Source organism: Colobus angolensis, unplaced genomic scaffold (assembly GCF_000951035.1).
Source record: "Colobus angolensis palliatus isolate OR3802 unplaced genomic scaffold, Cang.pa_1.0 Scaffold158, whole genome shotgun sequence".
Lineage (NCBI taxonomy): Eukaryota > Metazoa > Chordata > Mammalia > Primates > Cercopithecidae > Colobus > Colobus angolensis.
This window is the reverse complement of record NW_012114688.1, coordinates 2,177,519-2,204,434: the sequence shown is the minus strand read 5'-3', so window position 1 is coordinate 2,204,434 and position 26,916 is coordinate 2,177,519. Positions and strand designations below refer to the sequence as shown.

The 26,916-nt window shown below is 38.7% G+C and overlaps 1 pseudogene; it reads left to right on the top strand.

The window, feature by feature from the left end:
* Positions 1–16,077: 16,077 nt before the first annotated feature.
* The window catches only part of LOC105508130, a 22,806-nt pseudogene continuing 11,967 nt past the window's right edge, over positions 16,078–26,916 (top strand).

Sequence of the window (26,916 nt, the reverse complement as noted above, 5' to 3'; positions counted from 1 at the left end):
CTGATTAACTGGAAATTTCTGCCAGTAAAACTTATTCTTTGAAATTGCTTATAAGATTTTTTTTTTGCTCTGTGAATAATATGCATTCTTATATTTTGGTTTGATCCTCATGTACTTTGGCAATAAAATGTCAGTCTCAGAGTCTGGAAGATATTAAATATTAAAACAAGATCATTTAGGATCAAACTCTGTAAGACTGATGTTTTGAAGAGGGTCTAGGACATGGTCTTTTGGAGTGCTCATTTCTGTACAGCTGGTCTTAGATGTGGGCCACAGCCATGTTTGTGTGACAGTAGTCTTTCTGGCTCCCATGTGACTTTGTACTGTAAAGGTCCAAAGTAGCCTCATTTTCAGTAACCAAAGAATGCAGTGAATGGTCTGCTATCTGGCTATCCATTATGAACACTTCTGTGCTTTGTGGGCCGTATCAGTGTGTGGCAAAGTGATGGATTGTGTTTAACATTCTGTTGTTGACCTGTACGGATTTTTGCCATATGTTCCAGCTCATTCCCTTAAGATATAGGAGGGGGGAATCTTATTAGTATCGCTGTCCACTAAGCAGAAATGTGTCAGAGATTTTGCTTTCTCAGCTGGAGACTCCCTCTTGGCAAGCCATCCTCCCTATTTTAGGAAAGCATCGCCATCAAATACAAGAAGGCCCGTTTATAAGCTTATTTGTTTATATTGTATATCTGGTCTATATTTAGGGAAGTTTTGAAATGAAGCTGTAAAATTAAGAACTATGTGGCTACTTTTCAGACATAGTCAATAGTAATAAATCTCATTTGATGTCCCTCTGAGAATGTGGCTTGAATGATATAATCTTTGGCAGGTTGTTTACCTTCTCCATTCCTCAGTTTCCTCATTTGACAAATATATGTGAACTGTTTTTAATTTTGAAAGGAACTCCCTTTCCCCAAAATCCATAGTAGGCATAATCCCCACATATAGATAGATAAAAGTGGAAGTGTTGTGGCTGCAGTAGCCGGATGGCAGTGGGGGTGAAGGGCAGGGATTGGCAAGTTTAGGCTTCCCCTCACTCCCCTCCTGCAATACACCCCATAGCCCCTGAGACATGCATACTCATCATAATGGGAGATATCTTGTTCTCTAAGACCCTTCCAGCTCTAACGTTTTTTACTTAATAATTTTGTTATTCTATAATTACTCTATATTTTTCCACAGTCACTGAAAAATCTCAAATACCTTGCCTTACCACAAAAAGATTATTTTTCTGGGCCTTAAAAATTCAATCACGAGATAATGTGCCTAAAGAATTTAAAAAACATTCATGCTCCTCTGCTTTGATATCAATTTTCAAACATTTCCATCTATTTCCATAGGTCGGTTGAAATTATGTTACAACTTGCCTTATTAACCTGAATTTATTGACTGATCACCAAATGCTATGGAGTATGATTTGGCACTGCGTCTTCATAAACAGGTCGCACCTGGGAGTTAGCGCGACCTCTCCCATCTGAGAAGAAGGAGCTGCAGCAGATGGTAAAACGACTAAAAACCAGGTGGGGTTATTGTTTAATGACCATCTGAATTAAGTTTGGTTAATTTGGCGTGTCCCTAATTATCCCTAGCAACTGGACCCTCTACTCCATTTTATAAGTTTGGATTTATATCTTTTATGTAACCTATCATAACAAGTCCATCTGTGATCCTAAAGCTGTATTTGCCTTAAATCTAGCCACAGTGGAAATCCTAATTTATTTGGTTCTAGCTATGAGGAGTCCTTAAACACTGGGTTTTTACAGTGCTCTGCAATTTACTTTTTCTCAGGTTGTCACCTATGATGTGAGCATTTCCCTTCATTCTTCTCCAAGTTTAAATTAATGAAAAGACACTCAGCATAATTTCCAAAAATCAGAGATGTCAAAACTTCAACCTATGTGCATTCCTTTAGAAGATTTTTCTCATGAAACCCGTGTGCAGCAGTGAGTTGGCTTCCAGAGATGTTTAGAAAAATCAGAAGTTATGCTGTCCTCAACACTATAATAGATTCAAGGCCTGCCAGCCCCCTTAAAGACACTTCCTCCCCTACCCCCACTATACCTTATTTTTGTTTGTTTATTTGTTTTTGTTTGTTTTAGGCAGGGTCTTGCTCTGTCTCCCAGGCTGCAGTGCAGTGGCGCAATCTCGGTTCACTGCAGCCTCCACCTCCCAGGCTCAAGTGATCCTCCCCTAGACCTTATTTATTAATAAGAATATTAATTTGTGCTGGGATGGTGGCTCGCGACTATAATCTCAGCTACTCAGGGGGCTGAGGAGGGAGGATCACTTGAGACCATGACATCATATAAACCAGGAGTTCAAGACCAGCTTGGGCAACACTGTGAGACCTCCATCTCTAAAAAAATTAAAATAAATTTTTAAAATATAAAAAGAAGGAACAATACTAATTTGCTAAATGCTTATCATGCTTAGCAGTATGGCAAAATTGTTATTTACATGATGTCACTAAGCCCTCACAACAATCTATGAGATAGATACTATGATCTTCATTTTATTGCTAAGTAAGCTGTAGCCTACTGGAGAGGTTAAACTAGTTACTAACTCAAAAGACCCATAGCTAAATGGCCAAGGCAAGATGCAAATGCACATCTGTGGGACTGCGAATCTCACATTCTTAACCACATATTATGCTCCTCTAGAACAGCTGTGGTTCATGTGGCATCAGAGTGTAGTGTTCAGAATACAGACTCTGGAATCAGGCTTGGGCAAGCCACCTAAGCTCTTTTGCCTCTTTTCTGACAAAAGCTATCTCTTAAATTTATTATGAAAATCAAATGAGGCAAAATACGCACAGCACTTAGAGTACACAGCATGTAGCAGGACGTCATGAATATTAATCAGATGGCACCCATTTTCCAATGTCCTTTCTAGTTTTCTTTGTTCTTAATTCCCTCATCTAAGTAAAATATTGTATTTATTTCCATTTTCTCTAACACTTGAGGCATCATTGCTAACGGCAAAAGTGCTGACTGGACTTCCTGGTCCTCACCTACTGCTGTGAAAATTCCCCTGAATTTTGATGCAAGTCACAGGTAGATCCAATATACATGTTCCCTTTCTAACTACAGATGAACTGAGGTTCCCCCGTCAGTGCATTTTAGATCTTTAGGCTGTTTTTTGTGTTTGTTTCCTTATTTGTTTGAGATAGGGTCTTGCTCTGTTGCCCAGACTGGATTGCAGTGGCATGAACTTGGCTCACTGCAACCTTGGTTCACTGCAACCTCTGCCTCCCGGGCTGAAGTGATTCTCATGCCTCAGCCTCCAGAGTAGCTGAGACTACAGGCCCAAGCCACCATGCCTGGCTAATTTTTGTATTTTCAGTGGAGACGGGATTTCACCGTGTTGACCAGGCTGGTCTTGAACTCCTGGCCTCAAGTAATCCACCCATCTCAGCCTCCCAAAGTGCTAGGATTACAGGTGTGAGCCACCACAACCAGCCTTTTTAGGCAGTTTTGATAACGTGAATCGTGTTTCTGTGCATGCTAAGGAACAGGCTTGATGTTATTCAAACCCTTCTTGTGTGTGTGTTTTTTTAATACAGAACAATGAGTTTCTCAAGTTCACTGTAAAATACTCTTATGTTTTCTTTTATCCTCTGAGAGCTTCCTGTATTTGTGAGCTCCTTTCAAATCAGCAACTGCAGCCTCGACATCTGGATCCTCCCTGGTGTAGGGAACACAAATTAACTGGTAGCGCCCTGTAAATGTTATAGGCAGGAGGAGTTCAGGGAGTGCACAGAGGCAGGCCAGGGTGCTTTCAGTATACAACAGCTGGTCCCGATGTAGTGCCTCAAAACTGGTTTTAGCTGACGTCAGATAACACTGATGTGCACCAGACTGACTTGTAGTACCAGGAAAGCTGACCCCTCCCACTTCCCCTACTGCCCCTGTGCTTGCCAGAATGCTGGAGACCATTATGAACTCACAGTTGTCATTTGATCTCCATCTGGCTGCTGTCACTAAAGCTGCCTTTTATCATTTGCCAAAAAGTGTGAAGCAAAAGACATTTCCCTTTCTCACAAATCTTTGCTTCTAGTCCTTGCTATTCTCATTTTCTGGGTAGTTGCAAGTAATTCTCCTTCTGTCTGAGTCTGTGTAGCACCATCAGGAAACCAGCAAAGGACTCACTAGAATATTTACCCATATGCCATCTTCTTGGTGAACTAGATTTAGCAATGGATTTTTAAGGAAGTGTTAGAGGTGGGCTGTGGCTTTGCTGACTTCAAATATTATGTCTTAAGTTTGATGTGGTTTGAACTGCTGATATAAATGTGAGATTTGCATGTATGAGCTCATATTGTGGTAAATTTTATGAGGATGTAGATCACAGCAGTCTAGCCATACAATTATGTGGGTCCCTGTATTAAATTAGAATCTACCCAAATTAAACAATGAATATAATAGCAGCTTTCCATAAATTGGATCTTATAACAGCTTAGTAATGTGAGGGGAATAGAAGAATAAATTCTGAGGTGATGCTTGTTGTACTTAGTCACTAAGAACACTAGAATGTTAGTTGAAGCTGATCATAAATCTGGTACCAGCTTAAAAATTTACTGTTAGTGATCACCTAGCAGTTAAGATTTAGGAACATTAGCAAAAGATCATTCTTTGTCAAGAAAACTCTTTAGGGATGACATTTGATATTCAACAAGTGTTGATGGTAATGATGATGGAATATCATATGATCTAGAGGTTTTGGAAAGAAATTTAGGATTCTGATTTTTATGCAGTTTAGCAAATTAATCCTTCAAGAGGTAATTATAAAGAACCTTTTATGTATGTTCTCAATATATGTTTATAAAGAAATTAGAAGGCACTACACTCTATATGAATCCATAGTGTGTGTGTATGTGTGTGCAAAAAAAAATGTGGATGGATATACCTCAAAATTTAAGCAGTGTTCCTTTTTATTCTCCTTCCTTCCTTCCTTTCTTTCTCTCCTTCCTTGCTTCCTTCTTTCCTTCCTTCCTTTTCTTTTTCAACAAGATCTTTCTCTATCACCCAGGCTGGAGTACAGTGGCCCAGTCATGATGTGTATGAGCTCATACTGCAACCTTGACCTCCCAGGATCAAGCAATCCTCCTACCTCAGCCTCCTGAGTAGCTGAGACTATAGGCACACACTTAGCTAATTATGTTTTTTAGAGATGGGGTCTCATTATGTTGCCTAGGCTGGTTTCAAACTCCTGGATTTGAGCAATCCTCCCACCTTGGCCTCCCAAAGTGCTGGGATTACAGCATGAGCCACTGCATCTACCCTGTGTTCCTCTTTGAGTGATGAGATTACTGGTGATTTTTATTTTCTTATTTTTGCCTACTTTTATTTGGTGATGTTTTATATAATAAGTGTGTGTTACTTTAAATATATTTTTAATTGAGGTAACATTTATCTTCAGTGAAACACACAGATCATAAATGTACAACCTGATGAGTTTTGATAAATGTATATTCTTGTGTAATCAAGATATAAAGCCCAACAGGACATAACCCTATTAGTGATATATCCCCTATCAAGATATATAAAGTTTACATTACTTCAGAGAGTTCCATTCTTTCAGTCTCTTAAAAGAAGCTTCTGTGTAGACTAAGATAGGACACATACACACAAAGACTGAAACAGTTATCTGCCTTCAAGGACCTTACCTTTTTGGTGAGGAGATGAGAAAAATAATAGAGAGCTTAGCACGGAGCATTTAAGGGTTACATTATGTAGCTCAAGAAAACTCAGAGAAGAGCCAGATAATCAGGTAAGATTTTATAAGAGCTTAGATCTGTTATTTCATTCCAATAGAAAAGATGAAAAGTGTACTAGACTATAAGCTCTAAAAGGTCAGGTACTATGTTTATCTTGTTCCCTGTATCCTAAGTGCCTTACACATTGCCTGGCAGAGGGTACTGACTCACTAAATATTTGTGGACTGATTAAAAGGGTATTATTTATTCAGTTACTCAGTCAGCAAATATTTATTTACTCTTCCAGTAAATGTTTGTTAAGCTCCTACTGTGTGCCATGGATTGTGCTAAGCCCGAGAGACATGATGGTAAAATGATAGACATGGTTCCTAACCTCATGGACAATTGTATCTTTGTGGAAGACTGATACTGTATTGAAAGTGTTTTAGAGACAGATAGAATGGCACTGTGAGGGATTAAAGAGGAAGGCACGTGGTGAACCTGCAAGCATATTCAGAAGTAGAACTGAGCCTTGGCAAATGATTGCCTGTGATAAATAAATGAGTAGAGGTATCAAAAGTGACTTCAGATCCTGGAATAAGCAACTTGGTTAATGATGGAACCATTTAATTTTTTTTCTTGCAGATCATTATGCAATAGAGGCCAAGATTATGGATCAACCATAGTGAAGGTGAGAAATCTGTTGGCCATGGTTCAAATTATGGATCTGTAATGTATCCATTGCATACCTTGGGGCAAAGGTAATGATTTACAATGCTGGTGCAGGGCAAAATGGTGACTTGAAAGGATTTTTATTTGGTGCCCATCACCTGTTCTTCTGATTACCTTTTCTTCCTCTTGCCCATGTTCCTCTCTTTATTCCACCAACCCTCATGTCCTTTTCCGGTATCTGATATCCCTACTAAGGTGATTACTGATCACTGTGGCTCTAAGGTGGAGATGCCTTTTTCCCACCTCCCAAACCCTTACATACCTGGCATGTTTGCCTTTTAAGAGGAATGGAATGGATATTAGGGGGATAAGGATGGGTCACAGAGCCAGTTATTACGATTGTAGTTTCTTGGCGAAGGAGGCTGCCCTTATGCCTGTACCAGTTAGACCTATCCTATTGCTCTCTATTTCCCTATATTCTTTACCTTGCCCTTTTCCAGTATTTTTTTGTACTTTCTACATATTAAGTTGCCTTTATTTTGAATCCCAGCTCTGTGACCTTGAAAAGTTTACTTAACATTTATCAGCCTCCATTTCTTCAACTGTAATTGGGTGATACATCAATGTCAGTGGATTCAGTGTCTTCCACATGGCAGTTTCTCAGGATTAGTTGCTTTTCCCCATCACCCACTGCTTGGCTGCATTGCTGAGAGTTCTAGACTCAGGAAATCACTCTCAAGTATACTCAGCTTTTATAGACAAGCTTAATGGTACCACCTCATTGCATTTGAGAGGCGTTTCTCTCAATTCTGTTCCCCTCTTACTTGCCCAGTTTCCTTTGTCTCACCAAATTGTAAGTGTATACCATTGGACACAATAATTATTAAGGGAGCGTGTACCTGGATCTGCACAAATCCATTCCCACTGTGATCAAAGCAATTCAATAAGTCTCTGCACTGATTACCAATCACAAATGTCCTTGTATATGAAGATTAATCCTTAGTTTGAAGACTACACATGTGAATCAAGCAAAGTAACCCAAATCATTATGTGTATGAATAATATATATGTTTATGCAAATTAGTTAACAAGGGCCCAGCATCCATTCATTCATTTTGTTATACATAGTTGTTAAGCACCTAGTAGGTGCAAGGGAGTGCACCAGGTACTAGGTCTACAGTATTGAACAAGACAGATTTCCAGTGTAATTAACATTGAGATGTACTTGAAACAACTAATTTCAGAATTAATTGCTCAATTATAATTGTGGTAAGTTCTACAAAGAAACAATTACAGGTTGCTATGAGAGTTTATAGCAGGGGATATGATCAAGTGAGGAGGTCAGGGAAATCGGGAGAGACTTCTGAGGAAATTACTGAAGCACTAAATATGAGAGCTAAAAGCATTTTGTGGAAAGAAGGAAATGTAAGGGCTCCCCACTTGTTTGTAAGAAGAAGATTCTGAATTTCCCAATGCTGGTGTCACCATCTCAGGGTCTGACCCTGGGAGAGCTAATCTCAGCTTAGGAACTTCATGTTCTGAAGCTGAGATCATGAAGGATCTTCCCACTTGGTTATACCCAAAGAGAAGAAACTCACCCTCAGAAGCCAACCAACCAATTAAAATTGAGGGAAAAGTTATAAAGCTATTAAGCATTATTTAATTTTGCTCACCAAAGACACGCACAGGCTACCCAGGAGCCTGACGTTATTGAAGATCTGCTTGGGAACAACCTTGAGCTCACTCAGTCCTCTGTTAACCTTACAATGTAGATAAAAGTCCCAATTTACACCTAGGATAACTGAAGGTGAGAGAAGATCAATAACTTGTCCACACCTGTACCAAATTTCATCCATCTGATTTGAAAGCTCATGATCTTTCAGCCACATCAAGCTACCCCACTGTTAGCATTTTGTTAAATGACTGCTGTTTTCTTTAGGAACAATTAGAACAGTAAAGAAAAGTTTGAAAGGTGTCAGTTATCCCTGAAACCAGAAAAATAATCTACTATGTTCCCATTTTTAAAAATTGTTATTTAATGAAGGGAATTATGAGTTATAAGTAGATCAATACTATGACTATTTAAATTTGTGTATGTTGATATTCTAGTTCCCTAAGTTTTATGAGCAAAGAGGTGAAAGGGAAGTTAGCATGATTAGGACATTTTCCACAAATGGACTGAATCTTCAACAACTGAACAGAAAAATGTACCATTAGAGGGTTAAGAACAGGTAATTTAGTTGTGTGAACTACTGTCAGCCTCCAAGGATGTAGGTGTTTACTGTTTTTGTATAAATGAAGCCAATATTGGTGTTTGAACTTCCAAAGAACTAACGTGTTATTTAATTTTATCCTAATTATATTGGAGATCACATTCAAATAGTGCAAGTAAACCAAAGAGAACTCAAGAAGCTTTGGGAATAGCTTGGTAATTGAGAAATTCCATTGGAAGGGTGTAAGGATCATCTCTTTTTATTTCATAGGAAAAACTCAAGTGACCCAAAGCCTCTGTTCTTTGGAAATAGATCAAGAAAAAAATAAATAGACTCTTCATGTGCATCTTTGCTTATGGAAGTTACAGAAATGGAAATCTGCACAGCGGCTTCATTCCTTGCTGTTTGTGCATTAGCCTTCTCTAGGCTAGGAATGTCACTGACATAAATGATGCTGAATAATTATATCATGCACTACTTTAAATGGGTCTGGCAGGCTGAAGCAAAATGGTAAAGTTTTCTCCTGAATGCCACACCCTTGGTTCCGCCTTTCATTTATTCCTTTTCCCTCATGTGCACCTTGAGTATCAATGCCAGCAAGCCATACCTTCTATTTATTTCTCAGACTGCTTTTCTTGGATATCTCCACTGAAAAGACCAAGGTCAAGGCTTGAGCCTCTCTGGCCCACATGATGGCCACTGCTACCATGCTGTTCCCTTGTTTTCCTCTCTCACCCTCCAGTCTACTTTCCATAAGGCTGCCAGGAGTATCCTTTTACAAATTAATGCAATCAGGTTGCATCAATGCTGAGATCCCTTCTATGGCTTCTTGTTAACTATGGGACAAAGTCCAGGCTACTTAACATAGCATAGCATCTGGCCTTTGCTGATGTCACTGGTGTCACTTCCTGCCTCATAAAGTACTTATTCTCCATGTACTTCTTGTTCCAGCACTACTGAAGCATTTATGGTACCCAGCAGGTCTGGCTTCATGGCTGTGCAACCTATGCTGTTTGACAGGGCACTGAGTTTAGAAGGGCTCCGTTTCATTTAATGCTCTGCTATAACTATTTTGAACTAATTCTTGCATGAAAGAAACCACGTCTTCATGCTGGCCAGGAGCAATGGCTCATGCCTGTAATCCCAGCACTGTGGGATGCTGAGATGGAAGGATTGCTTAAGACCAGGATTTTGAGAACAGCCTGGTCAACACAGTGGGACCCCATCTCACTTAGATGCCTTTGCATATGTTCCCTCTCCCTACATCTTCATTTTGCACTGGGTCGTGCTGGCCAAACATCATATTGGTTCACTCCTATGTGTGTTGTTTCACTCCTCCATCTGCCTAGTCTGTCTTTCCCTTCACTCCATTTCCTGTGCTCTTCTTTGTCTTCCAAACCTAATTTGAATACCACTTCTTTTTTGTTGTTGTTGTTGTTTTCTGAGACAGAGTCTTACTCTGTCGCCCAGGTTGGAGTGCAGTGGCCTATCTCAGCTCACTACAAGCTCTGCCTCCTGGGTTGATGCCATTCTCTTGCTTTGGCCTCCCGAATAGCTGGGACTACAGGTGCTTACCACCACACCCAGCTAATTTTTTTGTATTTTTAGTAGAGACAGGGTTTCACTGTGTTAGCCAGGATGGTCTCGAACTCCTGACCTCGTGATCTGCCTGCCTTGGCCTCCCAAAGTGCTGGGAATACAGGCTTGAGCCACCGCACCTGGCAAATACCACTTGTTAAGTGAAAGCTTCCCTGATCATTTGTCCCTCCATCTCCTACCACATTAATCACTCTCTCTTCTGTGCTACCACTTTATATTGAACATACATCTATTATAGTCCTTCCAAGCACAGAATCTACCTTGAAGGGTGGGTGCTGTGAGGTTTGAATAAGATAATACATGTAAAATGCTTAGAGCAGTGCTTGACTCATAATAAATGTTGAATAAATGTTACCTGTTCTTATGCATTATTCTTTTTGGTGTTTCTGGAACCTAGTAGAGTGACTAGAACATTTATTCTTAGACATTTATTAAATACCTACTGTATGCCAGCCTGTGTGATGGCTTGCTGAGATACAAGGTAAAATAAGACATATCCTTTACTCTTAAAGAATTTAACTTTAGTCAAGGAACAGGATGAACCATTAATAATCATAGTCCAGTAAAAAAAATGCTAAGTGCCAAGTACTTCAAGAGCGCAGAAGAAAGATATTGGGATCAGACTGAGAAGTTAAAGCTTCATCTGAATTATGCAGGATGAGTGGGAGCTACCTAAACGTGGAAAAGGAAGAAGATTATTCTAGGGAGAGAGAATATATGCAAAGGTACATAAGTGTGAAAAGTCTTGCATGTTTAGGGAACTACATGTCATGCTATGTGACTGGAGCAAATGGTGTTTGGTGAAGTTCTGGAATGCTAGATCATCAGAAAGGACTAGCAAATAGATTTTCACTCTGGTCTGTTGGTGGTGGTTGTCTAGAACATTGTGTTGTGAAGGATTCTGAAGCTATGGCCAGTCTCAGTGGGAAATAGTGATGGGATACATTGATTCCCTTTGTTGTGGGAGCAGAAGAGGGGAGTGGGAGCCTGTATGTCATATATCTGCCATTATGATGGATTAGGTAGGGTCTCTTATTCTGTTTAAGAAGCTTGGATTTTATCCTGAAAGCTATAGGGAATTACTGAAAGATTTTAAGCATGGGAGTGATGTGATCATATTACATAGTAGGTGCTCCATAAATGTTTGTTGAATTGAACTGACTATGAATCCCACTTTACCTATTAATGATTTAGTGTATCAAATAGCACTCAAATGATCTGAACCCAGCAAATAAACCATGTATAATGGAGCATATCGTGCTCAGAGGCTCTGTGCTAAGTGCTGGAAGAATTAGAATAACATCTAAAGGTGCTTAACATGCTCCCGTGGTGTGGCTTACATAGGAAAACAGTCTGCTTCACACTGCAGTTTTAATCGGAGGATTAAAGTGGTATTAATAATTTATGCAGCTATATTGTTTCATGCTATGCGCTGGAGCTATCCCAAAAGGAAGACTTCCAGGGGGCTTTTTGAACCTTTAAACCTCCTGCTGGTTATGTATAGTGAGAAAATGAGTGGAATAAATGAATTGCAATGTTTTTTAGATATAAATATATTAATATATTTTCATAAATATTACTAATAAATCTTTTATTTGTAACTAGGTGGAAAGTGCTCTGAAATGTGGGCTACTATTGCAAATAAATAACCAGACTTATCCTTATTAAGAAAATAAATTGAAACCCCATAAATTTGGCATTTGTTATCACCATCATTATCTTTTAACTGTTACTGGTAAAAGAATTTGTGAGAATCTGTGCTTCTGAAAGAACGCACAAAACGAGGTTGTTTCCTCAACACATTTAGTGTAATGGCCAAAGGCATAGATTTCTGTTTATTTTTCCTTGATTCCAAAGGGACTTAGGGTAGCATGAAACAATGCAAATAATACAGTGAGGAAAAGTTAATTTAAAATAACTACAAAAGAGGGAACAAAGAGAATTTTAATGTAAGAAAATTCAATGGGATCTATGCATGAGATTAGTAAACAATGTGTAAGAAAATTATGTATCTCAAGATACTCAAGTCAAATAACACTCTAGTTTAGTTCTCTCTTTTTTTTTGGAAATGAAGTCTCACTCTGTGCCCAGGCTAGAGTGCAGTGGCATGATCTCAGCTCACTGCTGCAACCTTCACCTCCTGGGTTCAAGCAGTTCTCCTGCCTCAGCCTCCAAAGTAGCTGGGATTACAGGCATGCACCACCACACCCAGTTAATTTGTTTGTATTTTTAGTAGAGATGGGGTTTCACTATGTTGGCCAGGCTGGTCTTGAACTCCTGACCACAAGTGATCCGCCCACCTCGGCCTCCCAAAGTGCTGGGATTATAGGCGTGAACCACCACACCCGGCCTTGTGTTCTTATTATGTACCAAAACCAAAACTGAAGTAATTAATATTTCTGATTTAATTTTTATAAATAAAAAGACTAAAAACAGATTTTTCAGATACTTACTAGAAATGATTAAAAGAATCACTGGAGATACTGAAACTAAAAATTTATTCTCCATCGATTAATTACTTCCCTCTTCTTTATGGGTCTATCTGCTTTGTCTTTGTAGCATTCTGGCATTATTCCCCTGTGACTTCCTGTCATTATAAAAGGCTAACAATGGTCATACATCAGGATGAAAGAGTTTTGTCTTTGTGTAAAAATTCTTTCTTGCAGTCACATTTGTGGAGTTGGAAGTAAGATGAAAGAATTTGGAATGCAAACAACTTGAACTGACAGTGTTTTTTTCTGTATTACTAACATCTAGCACAGTTCCTAATAGATAGTTGATCCTTAATAATTGTGAGTTGAAAGAAAAAATTGAAGCTTCACAGAACTTATTAGTCCTTACAAAAATGCATAACCAATAAAGATGTATGCCAGTATGATATCTTTATCATTACTTCTGACAGTCAATTCTTAAGTTGTATGGTTGTGTTACCCGAACATTTTGTTCTAAAAGCATCTAGGCTACAATGCAACCCTAAGAAGAAGGTATGTTAGGAAGACAAGATGTAGAAATCAAGGAAAAATCAAAGAGAGGGCACTCATTAATTCCTCTTCCTTTGCTGCTCCATTATTTATTGTTCTCTTAATTCATGCTTTTGTAAAAACAGGAAGCTTTCTAAGTCCTCCAACAAGATCTCCCACTGTCATCCAGCTGCCTCTTACTCTCAAAAAGGATTTTTTAGTTTCCATTTACCAAGTCTTTAGAACACTCAAAAAGTTTGGGAAGGAAAGGGTAGACCACTATTTTTGTTGTTGTTGTTGTTTAGTTTTTTATTTTTTAGTATCACTTTGTCCTGGGTGCTCTGTTAGGTAATTTAGCAGAGATTATACGATTTAGTCCTCACAGAAACCTTAACAGGTGAGTATATTCCCAATTTATAAATCAAGAAACTGCTGCTCAGAAAGATATCTGGCTTCAAGGATTCAGCTGCAGGTCTATCCTCTACTGCGCAAGAGAGTAATTCTCCCACTCTCAAACCTTTGTGTTTGTTTTAATTGTTGATCAAGAGCTTCTAGGCTCCATAATCATGAAGACTTAGTATTCCTCCCCTGGAATAGGATTAATATTTATATTTCCAGTGTATCTGGCATTAACTGTTACCACAACAGATCAATCCAGTTGGCCAAGTACTTTACAATGGTCTATTGTTTGAGTAGAAAAAGGAGGCAATGGCAAGTACATAAAATAAAAACTTTCTGTACTGTCACAGACATGGTAGATCTCTAGTTTCATGAGATGACCATTAGAATGTGTTGCTCAAATTGCCAATACGATGATAATACTGATGATGAAAATGATGACAATAGTAATACACTCATTTCCTGAGCACCTAACCTGTGCCAACGACAATTTTAAACATTCCTATTGTCTCATTTGATCTTCCTAGTAAACGTATGAAGTAGGTGTTATCGTCCTTACTTTACAGCTGAGAAAACAGAAGCTCAGAGTTGTAATTTGCCACGTTCTTATAGTACTAAATGACAGAGCTGGGTTTGAACCGAGGTTTGATGCTCATCCCCCTGTCTTTAGCGATGATGCCACATAGCCTTCTATAATAACAACTAACATAATGGTACATACTATCACTTAGATTTTAGTTGTGCTTTCATTTCTCTACCACAATTGCATTTGCTGGAATTCTTTTTGGAGTGTGTGTTTGTGTGTATGTGTGTGTGTGTAGTAGCTGGTTGTATTTATTTCTACTTTATAGGAGAATTTTACCAATAATTCCATGACTTTAATACTCTTCATGCCCAGGATATTCTAGTTTGTTGTGTAACTTAATTTTTCTATAACTTATAATGCTCATTTCTGAAATAGTCTTCAGAATATGCTATTATCTCATTTTACTTCATTCATATATCTATGTATATATTTTATATATTACATAAAATACATGTGCATATAATCTCATTTGCATTATTTTACCTTTAAGGTGAAACGGTGTCACCCCTCATAATCCAGCTTCTGCTACTTTTCACTCATCTGATAGGTGTTGAGTCCCCACTATAAGCTAGATACTCTGCTAGACATCTGGGACACCAAGATGTAAGGACATGGTTTCTATACTCAAGGAACTCATGAAACTCATTCTAATTTATGTTTAAGGCACAGATAAGATTGATACTAAGTCTGTGTAATAGTTCAAGTTTAATTTGTGGAATATATCCAAGTGTTCCCCTTCTCCATCTTGCATAGAAACCCTACTGTAATATGGCAACAGTCTATAAAATACCTATGTTTAGCATGCTACAATAAGAGATGCCCAATAGCCTAAGGATGAATTCTAGTTAGTTTCTGCTTAAGAAATTCCCCAAAGTCCTGGAACACAAGATGTTGAAGGGGTTCCAGAAACTAACAGGGAGATCATCTTTATAACTATTGAAAAGTTCTGTTACTTTAATTATGCTATGCAAAGCCTTGAAAAACAGACCCTATATTCAAATCCTGGCTTCTTCAGCTACTATCTGTATCATGTCACTGTGTTATACAACCCTTCCTGAACCTCAATATCCTTATTTGTAAAGTGAAGATAATAATGTCTTTTATTAGTTCGCTTATGTATTCATTCATCCAGAAAACATATTCTTAAATGCCTACTGCATCCCAGGCATTGAGCTAGGCACTAGATAAACAATGTTCAACAAGATAACCATTGTTCCTACACTCCTAAGCCTAATAGCCTGGTGAGAGACAGAAGCTGTAAATGAACTGGGTGCTATGATGAAGAATAAAGTGAGGCAATCTGCTTTCAGGTGGGTAAGCAGAGAAGGCCTCTCTGTGGATATGATATTAGGCTGATATCTAAAGAATGCAAAAGACAAGCCTTGTAAATGGCAAGTGAGAAAAGTGTTTCAAGTAGAGGAAATTGTTTGTGCACAGGTCCTGAGCTAGTAAAGGAAGAGGCTGAGAAAGTAAAAGTAGCCTAGTAGATTGAAAAATGAAAAGCGGAGGGGTGGGGCGGAGCAGGGGGGCATTATGCTAAAAAATGGACATTGTCTACCCTAAAACCCAGTAATTTCACTCATGGCATATAACCTAGAGAAATTCTTACATATGCCTACTAGAAGACATACATAAAATACTCCTAATAGCACTATTCTTTGTTCATGATAGCACAAAATTAAAATAATCCAAACATGGACAAAATAAAGGATAAGTAAGTTTTGGTATATTTGCACAATGGAAGATTATACAGCAGTGAAATGAATGAATTGTAGTTAGACCAACGAAGATGAATCTTATAAGCAATACTTTGAGATGAATACTGAGTGATTGTGGCCATGTTGTTGACCTCAAGCAGCAATTGACTTCTCCACATGGAACCCTGGAGTTGGAGACACAGAATCTCCCTTCCCACTCCTGTTTTTGGCTTTGTGAGGAAACTTCCCATCAAACACAATGGCTAGCAATGTAACCAACAAGTGAGATCCTCACTCCATGAACCCCAGAGTATTCATTGGGAATCTCAACACGCTTGTGGTCAGGAATTCTGATGTGGAAGCAATCTTTTCAAAGTATGGCAAAATTGTGGGCGGCTCTGTTCATAAGGGCTTTGCCTCCATTCACTATGTTCATGAGAGAAATACCCAGGCTGCTGTGGCAGGAGGGAATGGCAGAATGATTGCCAGCCAAGTTTTAGATACTAATCTGGCTGCAGAGCTGAAAGTGAACTGAGGAAAAGCTGGCATGAGATGATCTGCAGCGGAGATGTACGGCTCCTCTTTTGACTTGGTCTGTGACTTTCAAAGGGATTATTATGACAGGATGCACAGTGATCCAGCACATGCTTCTCCTCCTCCTCCTAGTGCTTGGGCTGTAGTGCCCTCAAAATGCCAGCGTGTATCAGGAAACACCTCACAAAGGGGCAAAAGTGGTTTCAATTCTAAGAGTGGGCAGTGGGGATCTTCCAAATTGAAAGGAGATGACCTTCATGCTGTAAGAAGGAATTGAGCCAGATAAAACAGAAAGTGGATTCTCTACAGGAAAATCTGCAGAAATTTGAAAAGGAGGAGAGTCAACAAGGAGTAGAGTTGAAGAATGTGAAGTCAGATGACGGGCAGAGCAGCAGCTCCATGAAGTAAAATGAGACTAACGTGAAGAAGGAGCCTGAGGGGCTGCAGATGACTGCTGAGGAGAAGGACCTGCTGAATGACGATGATACTGAACGTGGGGGTGACCAACTACAGATAATCAAGGATGATGAAAAAGAGGCTGAGAAAGGGGAGGATGACAGAGACAGCGCCAATGGCAGAAATGACTTTTTTTTTTTTTTGAGACAGGGTCTTGCTCTGTCACCCGGGTTGGAGTGCAGTGGCGCAATGTCAGCTCACTGCAAACTCCGCCTCCCAGGTTCAGGTAATTCTGCTGCCTCAGCCTCCCAAGTAGCTGGGATTACAGACGTGTGCCACCATGCCTAGCTAACTTTTGTATTTTTTTTAGTAGAGATGGGTTTTTGTCATGTTGGCCAGGCTGGTCTCGAACTCCTGACCTCAGGTGATCTACCCGCCTGGGCCTCCCAAAGTGCTGGATTACAGGTGTGAGCCACCGCACCTGTCTGAAAACGACTCTTAAGCACATGATGGGGTTTAGAAATCCTATCCCATTATCTCTTTACCTAGGCGGCTGTCTAAGATCAAATTCCTCACCTGATCCTCTCCCCTAGTATCTTCAGCACATGCTCACTGTTCTCCCCATCCTTGTCCTTCCCATGTTCATTAATTCATATTGCTCTGAGCCTAGTCTCATTATCACTTCCTTTGAGGCTCCTAGTGGTTTTGTTAAGTCTTACCCTGTAACTTTTGCTTTTAATTTTGATACCTCTTTATGACTGATCGATAAAAAGGATGTATGGTTTTTATCAACTGTCTCCAAAATAATCTCTTCTTATGCAGGAGTACAGTTCTTTTCATTCATACATGAGTTCAGTAGTTGCTTCCCTTCCCTTCTCTAGTTGCAAAGGCAATCTCATTTAGTTCAGTAGCACTGGAGGGCAACTTTGAGTTAGAAGTATGTGGGTTATATCCCACATAAGTGTGCTGTGTGGGGCAGTGCAGCACAAATGTAGCAGTGTATTTTTGTGAACGAGAGTTGGCATGTCAAATGCATCCTCTAAAAAAAAAATCAGTCTTAAGATTGTTTTATAAAGTTGATATTGTGGGTTATTTTTGTGAACAGCCTGATGTTTGGGACATTTTCCCTACAAAATGAACAAGCCCTTATTAAAGGAGAAATTTGTAGAAAAATAAATAAATAGTACTTTGAATGGAGAAAAAATTATCAAAAAACAACCCCAACTTACAGTATTATTTACTGTGCATTTAAAATAATGTTCAAATACCCCAAATTTTAAAATATTATAAAAGTATTTTTAAAAAGCAAAAGAACTGAAACTTCTGCTTCTAGCCAACATGTTAGAACAGAGAGCAAATTTACTCTTCTGCCTTAACAACTTGATGACTAGAAAAATACATGAAACAATGTTTTTTTGGAAACTGGACAATAAGCAGAGCAGTACTATAGTGTGTAAGTGAACAAAAACAAACCAGGTGAGCTCTGTAATTGCACCAGCTTACCCCTTGAAGGTAGTTTTCAGGCAGTAGCACTGAAAAACCAAACCCCAAACAAAATCCAGTGGTAATGAAGAAAGCAGATTGATGTTAGGGGAGAACAAGGCAGCCACAATTTACAGAGCAGAGTACTGTAGAGGAAGGAGCTATACAGGAGAGCTCCGGGGATCTGCAGAGTGATCTACTTAACCCACTTATACCTGAGGTTGCAATTTTTTGAATTTGAAAAATCAGACCTTGAAGATGACATTGAGCAGTAGGATATAAATAACTCCCACATGCTTAGCGTTCCAATAATGGAACACTAGGCATAAATTGGAGTGAGAGAGAATAACCTGAGGTCAGGGAAAGACCTACCAGAAGGGAGTAGGCAGAACAATTCCTGGACCTCATACAGCACTGGGAAATGTTCTTGCTTCCACAAGTCAGAGTGAACAGGTCTCATGATATATGGTGCATCAGTAGGAAACTAAGAAGTAAAACATCTTGATGTCACCGTAAAACCTTACTAGAGGCTGCTGTGGACCCAAAACCACAAAGCTTAAAAGCAAGCTTGAAAGGATCCAACTGTTATCCAAATAACTGCATACCAGAAAAAAAGAAGTACAACATTAAAAGAATGTAAGAAAATCTAGCCACCAGCAACATAAATTCACAAGGCCCGGTATCTGAGAAAAAAATAAATAACCATGAGGTATGCAAAGAAGCAGGAAAATAATATCCCAAAACATAGACAAAAAACAATCCATAGAAACTGATGCAAAAATGATATCAATGATGAAACTAGTGCGTAAGAATATTAAAACAATTCCATATGTTCAAAAGGTAGAAGAAAACATAGCCATAATGAGAAGAGAATTTGAAAATGTGAAAAAGACCCAAATGGAACATCTAGATATTATTCAAAGTAAGAAATTCACTGGATGAGATTTGTGACTTTGAATTTAAAGCACATCTCAAGTAAAAACCAAATATTGAATCTTGCTTTTTTATCCAGTCTGACAATATCAGACTTTTGATTAGAATATTTAATTCACAGTAAATATAACCATCAAGTGCTAGAAAAGTTAGGCCATTTTGCTATGTTTTTCTGTTCACCTCATCTTTTTGTTCTTGTTGCTCCTGTGTTCCTCCTTTACTCTTTTTTATGCTAAAAATTTATTTATTTAATTTTCAATTCTGGGGTACACATGGAGAATGTACAGGTTTGTTACATAGGTAAACATGTGCCATGGTGGTGTGCTGCACCTCTTAACCCGTCACCTAAGTATTAAGCCCAGCATGCATTAGCTATTTTTCCTAATGCTCTCCCTCCCCGCACTGCACCTCCCAACAGGCTCAGTGTGTGTTGTTCCCCTCTTTGTGTGCACATGTACGTTCATTGCAGCACTATTCACAATAACAAAGACATGGAATCAACCCAAATGCCCGTCAATGATAGACTGGATAGAGAAAATATAGTACATATACAACATGGAATACTATGCAGCCATGAAAAGGATTGAGATCATGTCCTTTGCAGGGACATGGATGGAGCTGGAAGCCATTATCCTCAGCAAACTCACCCAGCAACAGAAAACTAAATACCATGTGTTCTCACTTATAGTGGGAGCTGAATAATGAAAAATTTATTCTTTTATTCTATTTTAATTCCTCTTCTGACTTGATAGCTATATTTATTTGCTTTATTTTTTAGTAATTCCTCTAAAAATACCATATGAGACTGGGTGTGGTGGCACGCACCTGTAATCCTAGCTACTTGGAAGGTTGAGATGGGAGGATTGTTTAAGCCCAGAAATTTGGGGCTGTAGTGGGCTATGTTGATCAGGTGTCTGTACCAAGCTTGGCATCAATATGGGAACTTCCTGGAAGGAGGGAACCACCAGGTTATCTAAGGAGGGATGAATCAGCCCAAGTTGAAAATAGAGCAAGTCAAAGGTCTGATGCTGATTAGCAGCAGGATTGTGCCTGTAAATAGCCATTGCACTCCAGCCTGGGCAACATAGCGATAGCTCATATGTAATAAAAATAAAAAGATAGGCTGGGCATGGTGGCTTATGCCTGTAATCCCAGCACTTTGGGAGGCTGAGGCGGGCGGATCATGAAGTCATGAGATCGAGACCATCCTGGCCAACATGGTGAACCCTGTCACTACTAAAATACAAAATATTAGCCAGGAGTGGTGGCATGCACCTGTAGTCCCGGCTACTAGGGAGGCTGAGGCAGAGGAATTGCTTGAACCTGGGAGGTGGAGGTTGCAGTGAGCCAAGATCACACCATTGCACTCCAGCCTGGTGACAGAGCAAGACTCCATCTCAAAAAAAAAAAAAAAGATACAATATGCATCTTTAACTTATACCAGTCTAACTCAATAAATAATGATAAAATACAGAAACTTATTGCCAGTATAGTTATGGCAGCATTTCTGTCTTTTGTGTTATTATTGTCATACATATTACATCTATACATGTTGTGAACCCTCGAGTACAGTGTTATAAAGTTTGCTTTAAAGAGTTATGTCTTTCAAATAAATTAAGAGAATAAAAAGAGAAAATATATAAATCAGTAAAATCTTTTATATCTGTGCAAATATGTACCAATTCCAGTGCTTTACACTTTCTCTTGAGTCTCTGAGTTGCCATCTGGTGTCATTTTCTTTTAGCCTAATGGATTTCCTTTAGCATTTCTTGTAGGTACAGATATGCTAGCAGTAAGTTTCCTTCATTTTTGTTTATTTGAAATTGTCTTTATTTTGTCTTCATTCCTCAAGAATAATCTGGATATAGAATTCTTGGTTGACAGTTGTGTTTTTTTTTTTTTGCACCTGAATATGTCGTTCCAATGTTTTCTAGCTTCCACTGTTTTCAAAAAGAAGTCAACCATTAATTGTATTATGTTCAGCCTTTATTCATTCAAATACATTTTTTTGCTTCTTTTGCTTTCCTCTCCTTCTGGGATTTCAGTTTCATGTAGGATAGACTGTTTCAAGTGATCTCATACAGGTGTCTGAGATCCTGTTCATTTTTCTTCCATCTTTTCTATATTCTTCAGATGTGTAATTTCTGTGAATCTATCTTTAAGCTCACTGACTTTCTTCTGACAGATCAAATCTTCTGCTGAGCTCATCTAAAAAAAATTTCATTTCAATAGAGTACTTTTCAGCTCTAGCATTTCCATTAGAATCTTTTATCATTAGCATATTTTCCCTTAATTATTTGAACACATGCATTTTTTAATTCCTAAGACATATTTATAACAGCTGCTTTGAAATATATTTTGCTAGCTGCAACATCAAAGGACATTTGGAATCAGTTTTGTTTTTTTGGGGGGTGAGGGGCGTGGGTGCAGTGTGGGGGATAGAATCTCACTCTGCTGCGCAGGCTAGAGTGCAGTGGCATAATCAAGCTCACTCTAACATCAAACTCTTGCACTGAAGAGATTCTCCCACCTCAGTCTCCTGAGTAGATAGAACTACTAGAACATGTACCACCATGCCCAAATATATATATATTTGGTAGAGATGAGGTCTCACTCTGTTGCCCAGGGTGTTTATGAACTCCTGGCCTTAAGGAGTCCCCCTACATCAGCCTTCTAAAGCCCTGGGATTACAAGTTTGAGCCACTGTACCCAGCCTGGAATTAGTTTTTATTGACTGGTTTTCATATCTTGAGTAGGGGTCATACTTTTCTATTTCTCTATATTGGGGATGGAGGTTAAAAGTAGAATTGTAAATAACATGTTCAGTAATTTTGGATTCTTTTTATTCTTCTTAAGCCAATATGTTGGGTGGAGGCTATGCTAAGACACCTCAAGCCAGTAAGACTTTCACTTTCTGCCATCTGAGTATATCAATTGAGGAGCACTTTTTAAAAAGTTTTATTATTTATTATTATCTTTTATTTTTTATTTTTTTGAGACGAAATTTTGCTCTTGTTGCCCAGGCCAGAGTGCAATGGCTCACGGCAATCTCCGCCTCCCGGGTTCAAGCAATTCTCCTGCCTTAGCCACCCGAGTAGCTGGGATTACAGGCATGCACCATCACGCCTGGTTAATTTTGTCTTTTTAGTAGAGATGGGGTTTCTCCATGTTGGTCAGGCTGGTCTTGAACTCCTGACCTCAGGTGATCCCCCCGCCTTGGCCTCCCAAAGTGCTGGGATTACAGGCGCAAGCCACTGTGCCTGGACAAGGAGCACATTTAAAGGTACGGCAGATTCTCAAGTCTCTTCAGACTTTTAATTTTAACTGGGCTCTTTAGGATGCACACATAGCTTAGCATTTATCCAGAGATATGTGGAGATTTTATGATATCAGCCTTTCTATGACTCTCTCAGGTCTGTTAACAAAATTCTTCCATATTAGGTGTTCTGCCACCCTTCTCAAACCAAGACAACCACCTCCAGCCATTAAAACTGTAGGTTCCTGCTATTCAACATGGATATTTGCATAGGAATGCCTCCTGTGCCGTGTCCAGAACAACGGAGGCCACAAACTCAGTCTTCTTATTTGGTGTGGTGAAATTTTCATGAGTGAAACTTCTAAAATTGTTACTTGACTTTGGTCATTTACCAGTGCTCCAAAATGGTTGTTGTTAATAATTTTGTCCAGTTTTATACTTGTTTGCTGTGGAAAGAAACTTCTCTACCTCTTCTCCATGCCACCATTATAGAAAATAGAGTCTCCAAGCAGAATTTCTTTTCTTTTTTTTTTTTTTGTGGAAATTGACAAGCTTATTCAAATGGAAATACAAAGGACCTAAAATAGTCAAATAATTTTGAAAAGGTAAAACAAACTTACTCTACATGACTCCAAGACTTACTCTACAAATGGTATGGTATTGTCATAAAGAAACACATAAAGATTAACTGAAAAGAGTAGAGATACAGAAATGGGCCCGCTCATATATGGTCAACTGATTTTTGACATCAGTGCCAAGGTATTTCAATGGAGAAATAATACTCTTTTCAATACATGGTGTTAAAGCAATAGGCTCTTAATTTATCCCCTACACAAAAATTCGCTTGAAATGCATCATAGACCTAAATATAAGAGCTAAAACTATTAAACTTACAGGAAAAACAATTTAGCAGATTGTTGCAATAACTTTGAAATAGGCAAAGATTTTTAAGATGGGATACAAAAAGTCATAAAAAAAATTGATAACACTTAAAAATGTTTAAAAATAGTATTTTAAAATTTTAAAACATTTGTTCTTTGAAAGACATTGTTAAGAAAATGGAAAGGCAAACCACAGACTGGGAGAAAACTTTGCAAAACAAATATTTGATAAAAGACTTGTATCTAGAATATATAAAGAACTCTTACAACTTAATAGCAAGAAGACAAAAATCTAATTTTAAAAATGAGCAAAAGATATGAAAAGATACTTTATCAAAGAAAATATATGGATGACAAACACATAAAAAGATGTTCAACATTATTAGTTAGTAGAGTAATGCAAATTAAAACCACAATGAGATATCACTATATACTAACTAGGATGGCTAAAGTTAAAAAAAAAAAAAAGAAAACTGATCATACTAAATGTTGATGAGGAGCACCCCGAACTCTCATACACTGCTGGTGGAGATGTAAAAATGATGCAACCACTTTGGAAAAAGCTTGATAATTTCTTATAAAGTGAAACATATACTTTCCAAACAACCCAGCAATCCCATCCCTGGGTATTTACCCAAGAGACATGAAAACATATGTTCACATAAAGACCTGTACTTGAATAGTCAAAGCAGCATTAGTTGTGATAACCTAAAACTGCAAACAACCCAAATGTCTCTCAACTGCAAATGGATAAACACATTGCAGTATATGCATATAGTGTAATAGTATTCAGCACAAGGAATGAACTATTACTACATACAATAGCATAGATGAATCTCAAAAGCATTATGCTAACTGAAGGAGGTCAAACACAAAAGACTACATACTATATGATTCCGTTTATATAAAATCCTAAAAAAGGTAAGACACTAGTTGCAGAAATTAGTGTTTGCTAGTGGTCAAGGATAGGGATAAAAATTGACTTACGGAGGGCGCGGTGGCTCACGCATGTAATCCCAGCACTTTGGGAGGCCAAGGCAGGCGGATAACAAGGTCAGGAGATCAACACCATCCTGGCTAACACGGTGAAACCAGTCTCTACTAAAAATACAAAAAATTAGCTGCGTGGTGGCAGGTGCCTGTAGTCCTGGCTACTTTGTAGGCTGAGGCAGGAGAATGGTGTGAACCCAGGAGGCGGAGCTTGCAGTGAGCCAAGATCATGCCACTGCACTCCAGCCTGGGCGACAGAGCGAGACTCCATCTCAAAAAAAAAAAAAAGAAAATTGACCTGCAAAGAAGCAAGAGAAAATTTTTTGGGATGAAAGAAATGTTCTGGATCGTGACTATGGTGGTGATTACATGATGGCATATATCTAGCAAAATTCATTGCATCATATTTTTTAGAAATGGGGTCTCACTATGTTGCCCCAGATGACTTCAAACACCTCAGCCTCCCAAGTAGCTGGGACTATAGACATCTGCCACCATGCCCAGCATGTACTTTTAAATTATGTGAATTTACTGCATGTAAGTTACTTGATAGCGAATCTGATTAAGAAAAAAATCAAGGGAGTGATAAAAAAACACAAAATTTAGGATAGTGGTTACCTTTGGAGGGGATGTAAGGAGATGGAATCTGAGGGATGCCTGTAAGAACCTTGAATATTAGTGATGGTTATGTAGTTTTTCTGTGTGTTCAATTAAAAAGTAAAATAATAGGGAGAAATGAGCAAATGGGGAGAAGAAATATGGACACATGTAGACAACCTTAGAAAATCAAGGTAGCAGCTAAGAAAGAATGTGATGTTAAGGCTTTGTTGGTTTTTAAATATAGGAGGTGCTAGACCATGTTATGCCAATAAGAATGACTTACTAGACAGACAGGGGGAGAGAGAGAGAGAGAGAGAGAATAATGATGGAAGAAAAAGGGAACCAAAAAGGAGCAAAGTCCCTGGGAGAAGAGAGGATGGCTTCTAGAACAAGTGAAGGAATCAGCCTTTGCTGGTGGGAGGGTCCCTTTCTGCATGGTAACAAGCAGGAAGAAGGAGAAAATGGACCCAGATTCAGTTAAACTTAGGAACTCAGTGGTGGGAAGATGAAGCAATTTTCTTCTAAAGATTTTAATTTTCTCAATAAAGTATAGTTGAAGCCATCAGTAGAAGTGGGGAGGAGTAGGTGGTTTGAGGAAAGTGTTTGAAATGACCATCCGGAGAGTACAGTGGGGATCCCATCATAGAATGCATGCTTAGTGCCAGGTAAATAACACCCCTTCCTTCCACCTAGTGTGCCCACTTCAGCTAAACTCAATGCCTCTGTTGATTGAGGGTTATTTACTCCTGTGGCTGTGGTCTGGAGTGGAGAAGTGCTCTGTCAGTAGGTAATGAGTAAGAGTCAGCAGAGGAGGCAGCTGTCTTCCTGGCAGTCTCCTTACCCTGGATCGGTCATCGAAAACATTGCTGGAGATCTGTTTACAGCATTTTGCAATTCAAGAAGGGTAAGAAAGGACTTCACCCTTCTTGCAGGAGACCTGCAAGTTTTGCTGGCTAATTTAATATCTCTAGGTAGGCTATCGCTAAGCAGTGTTTTCTCGGGTAGTTTTTGTTTTGGGCATATGGACATGGTGCTATTTGATGTGTACTGAATTGATCAATTGATTGGTCATTTTATTGTGCTTCCACTCTCTGTGATATCCTATACTATAACATATGTTATACATATGTGTGTATACATACTATAATATATTATATACTATAATAACATTTCCTACATAGATAGAACTTGTGCTTTACCTTTCTGCCTGCCTGCCACTGAGACACTTAATAAATGTGGCAGGAACTAATCAATCAACAAAAATGTATTTATCAAATAGTTATTGTGGTGCTTGAGAGACAGGCTCAAGTAGCAAGAAGTGCAGACAGGCCCTGCCATCAACAATCTGGTTGTTAAGACATACATATAATAAAGAGACAGTGTGGTGTAGTATCAATGTACAGAATTTGGAGTTAAATTTGAAGTTTGTAGAAACTAACTAGATTCATGACCTTGAGCGAATTGCTTTACTTTCTGTGCCTCAGTTTTCTTGTTTTTTATTTTTATTTTTATTTATTCATTTTTTAAAAAATAGAGATGAGGTCTCATCATGTTGCCCAGGCTGGTCTCAAATGCCTGAGCTCAAGTGATCCTCCTGCCTTGGCCTCCCAAAGTGCTAGCATTACCGATATGAGCCACCACACCTGGCCGGTTTTCTTTTTTTAAAAAGAGTAGGGACTTAGATCGTGGTAAGACATAAATGAGATAATACAGGTAAAATGACTAGCATAGTAACCAACTGTAGTTAAAGCTTAATAAAATTAACCCTGTCACATGGACATATCCTGTTAATTAAGTGCTCCATTCGAGGTGCAGTCATTTTGTCACCTATCAAATAGAAACCATTGTAGTACATATTATCTGTATTATTTCATTTGGTCATCATAATACCCCTGTGAGATGGGAGGGTTTTTATGCCTATTTTACAGATGAGGAAACTAAAATGCACATAGGTTAATCGCTTTGCTCAAGGTCAGACAACTAGTAAATGGCAGAATTAAGGAATCCAAACCCAGGCAGT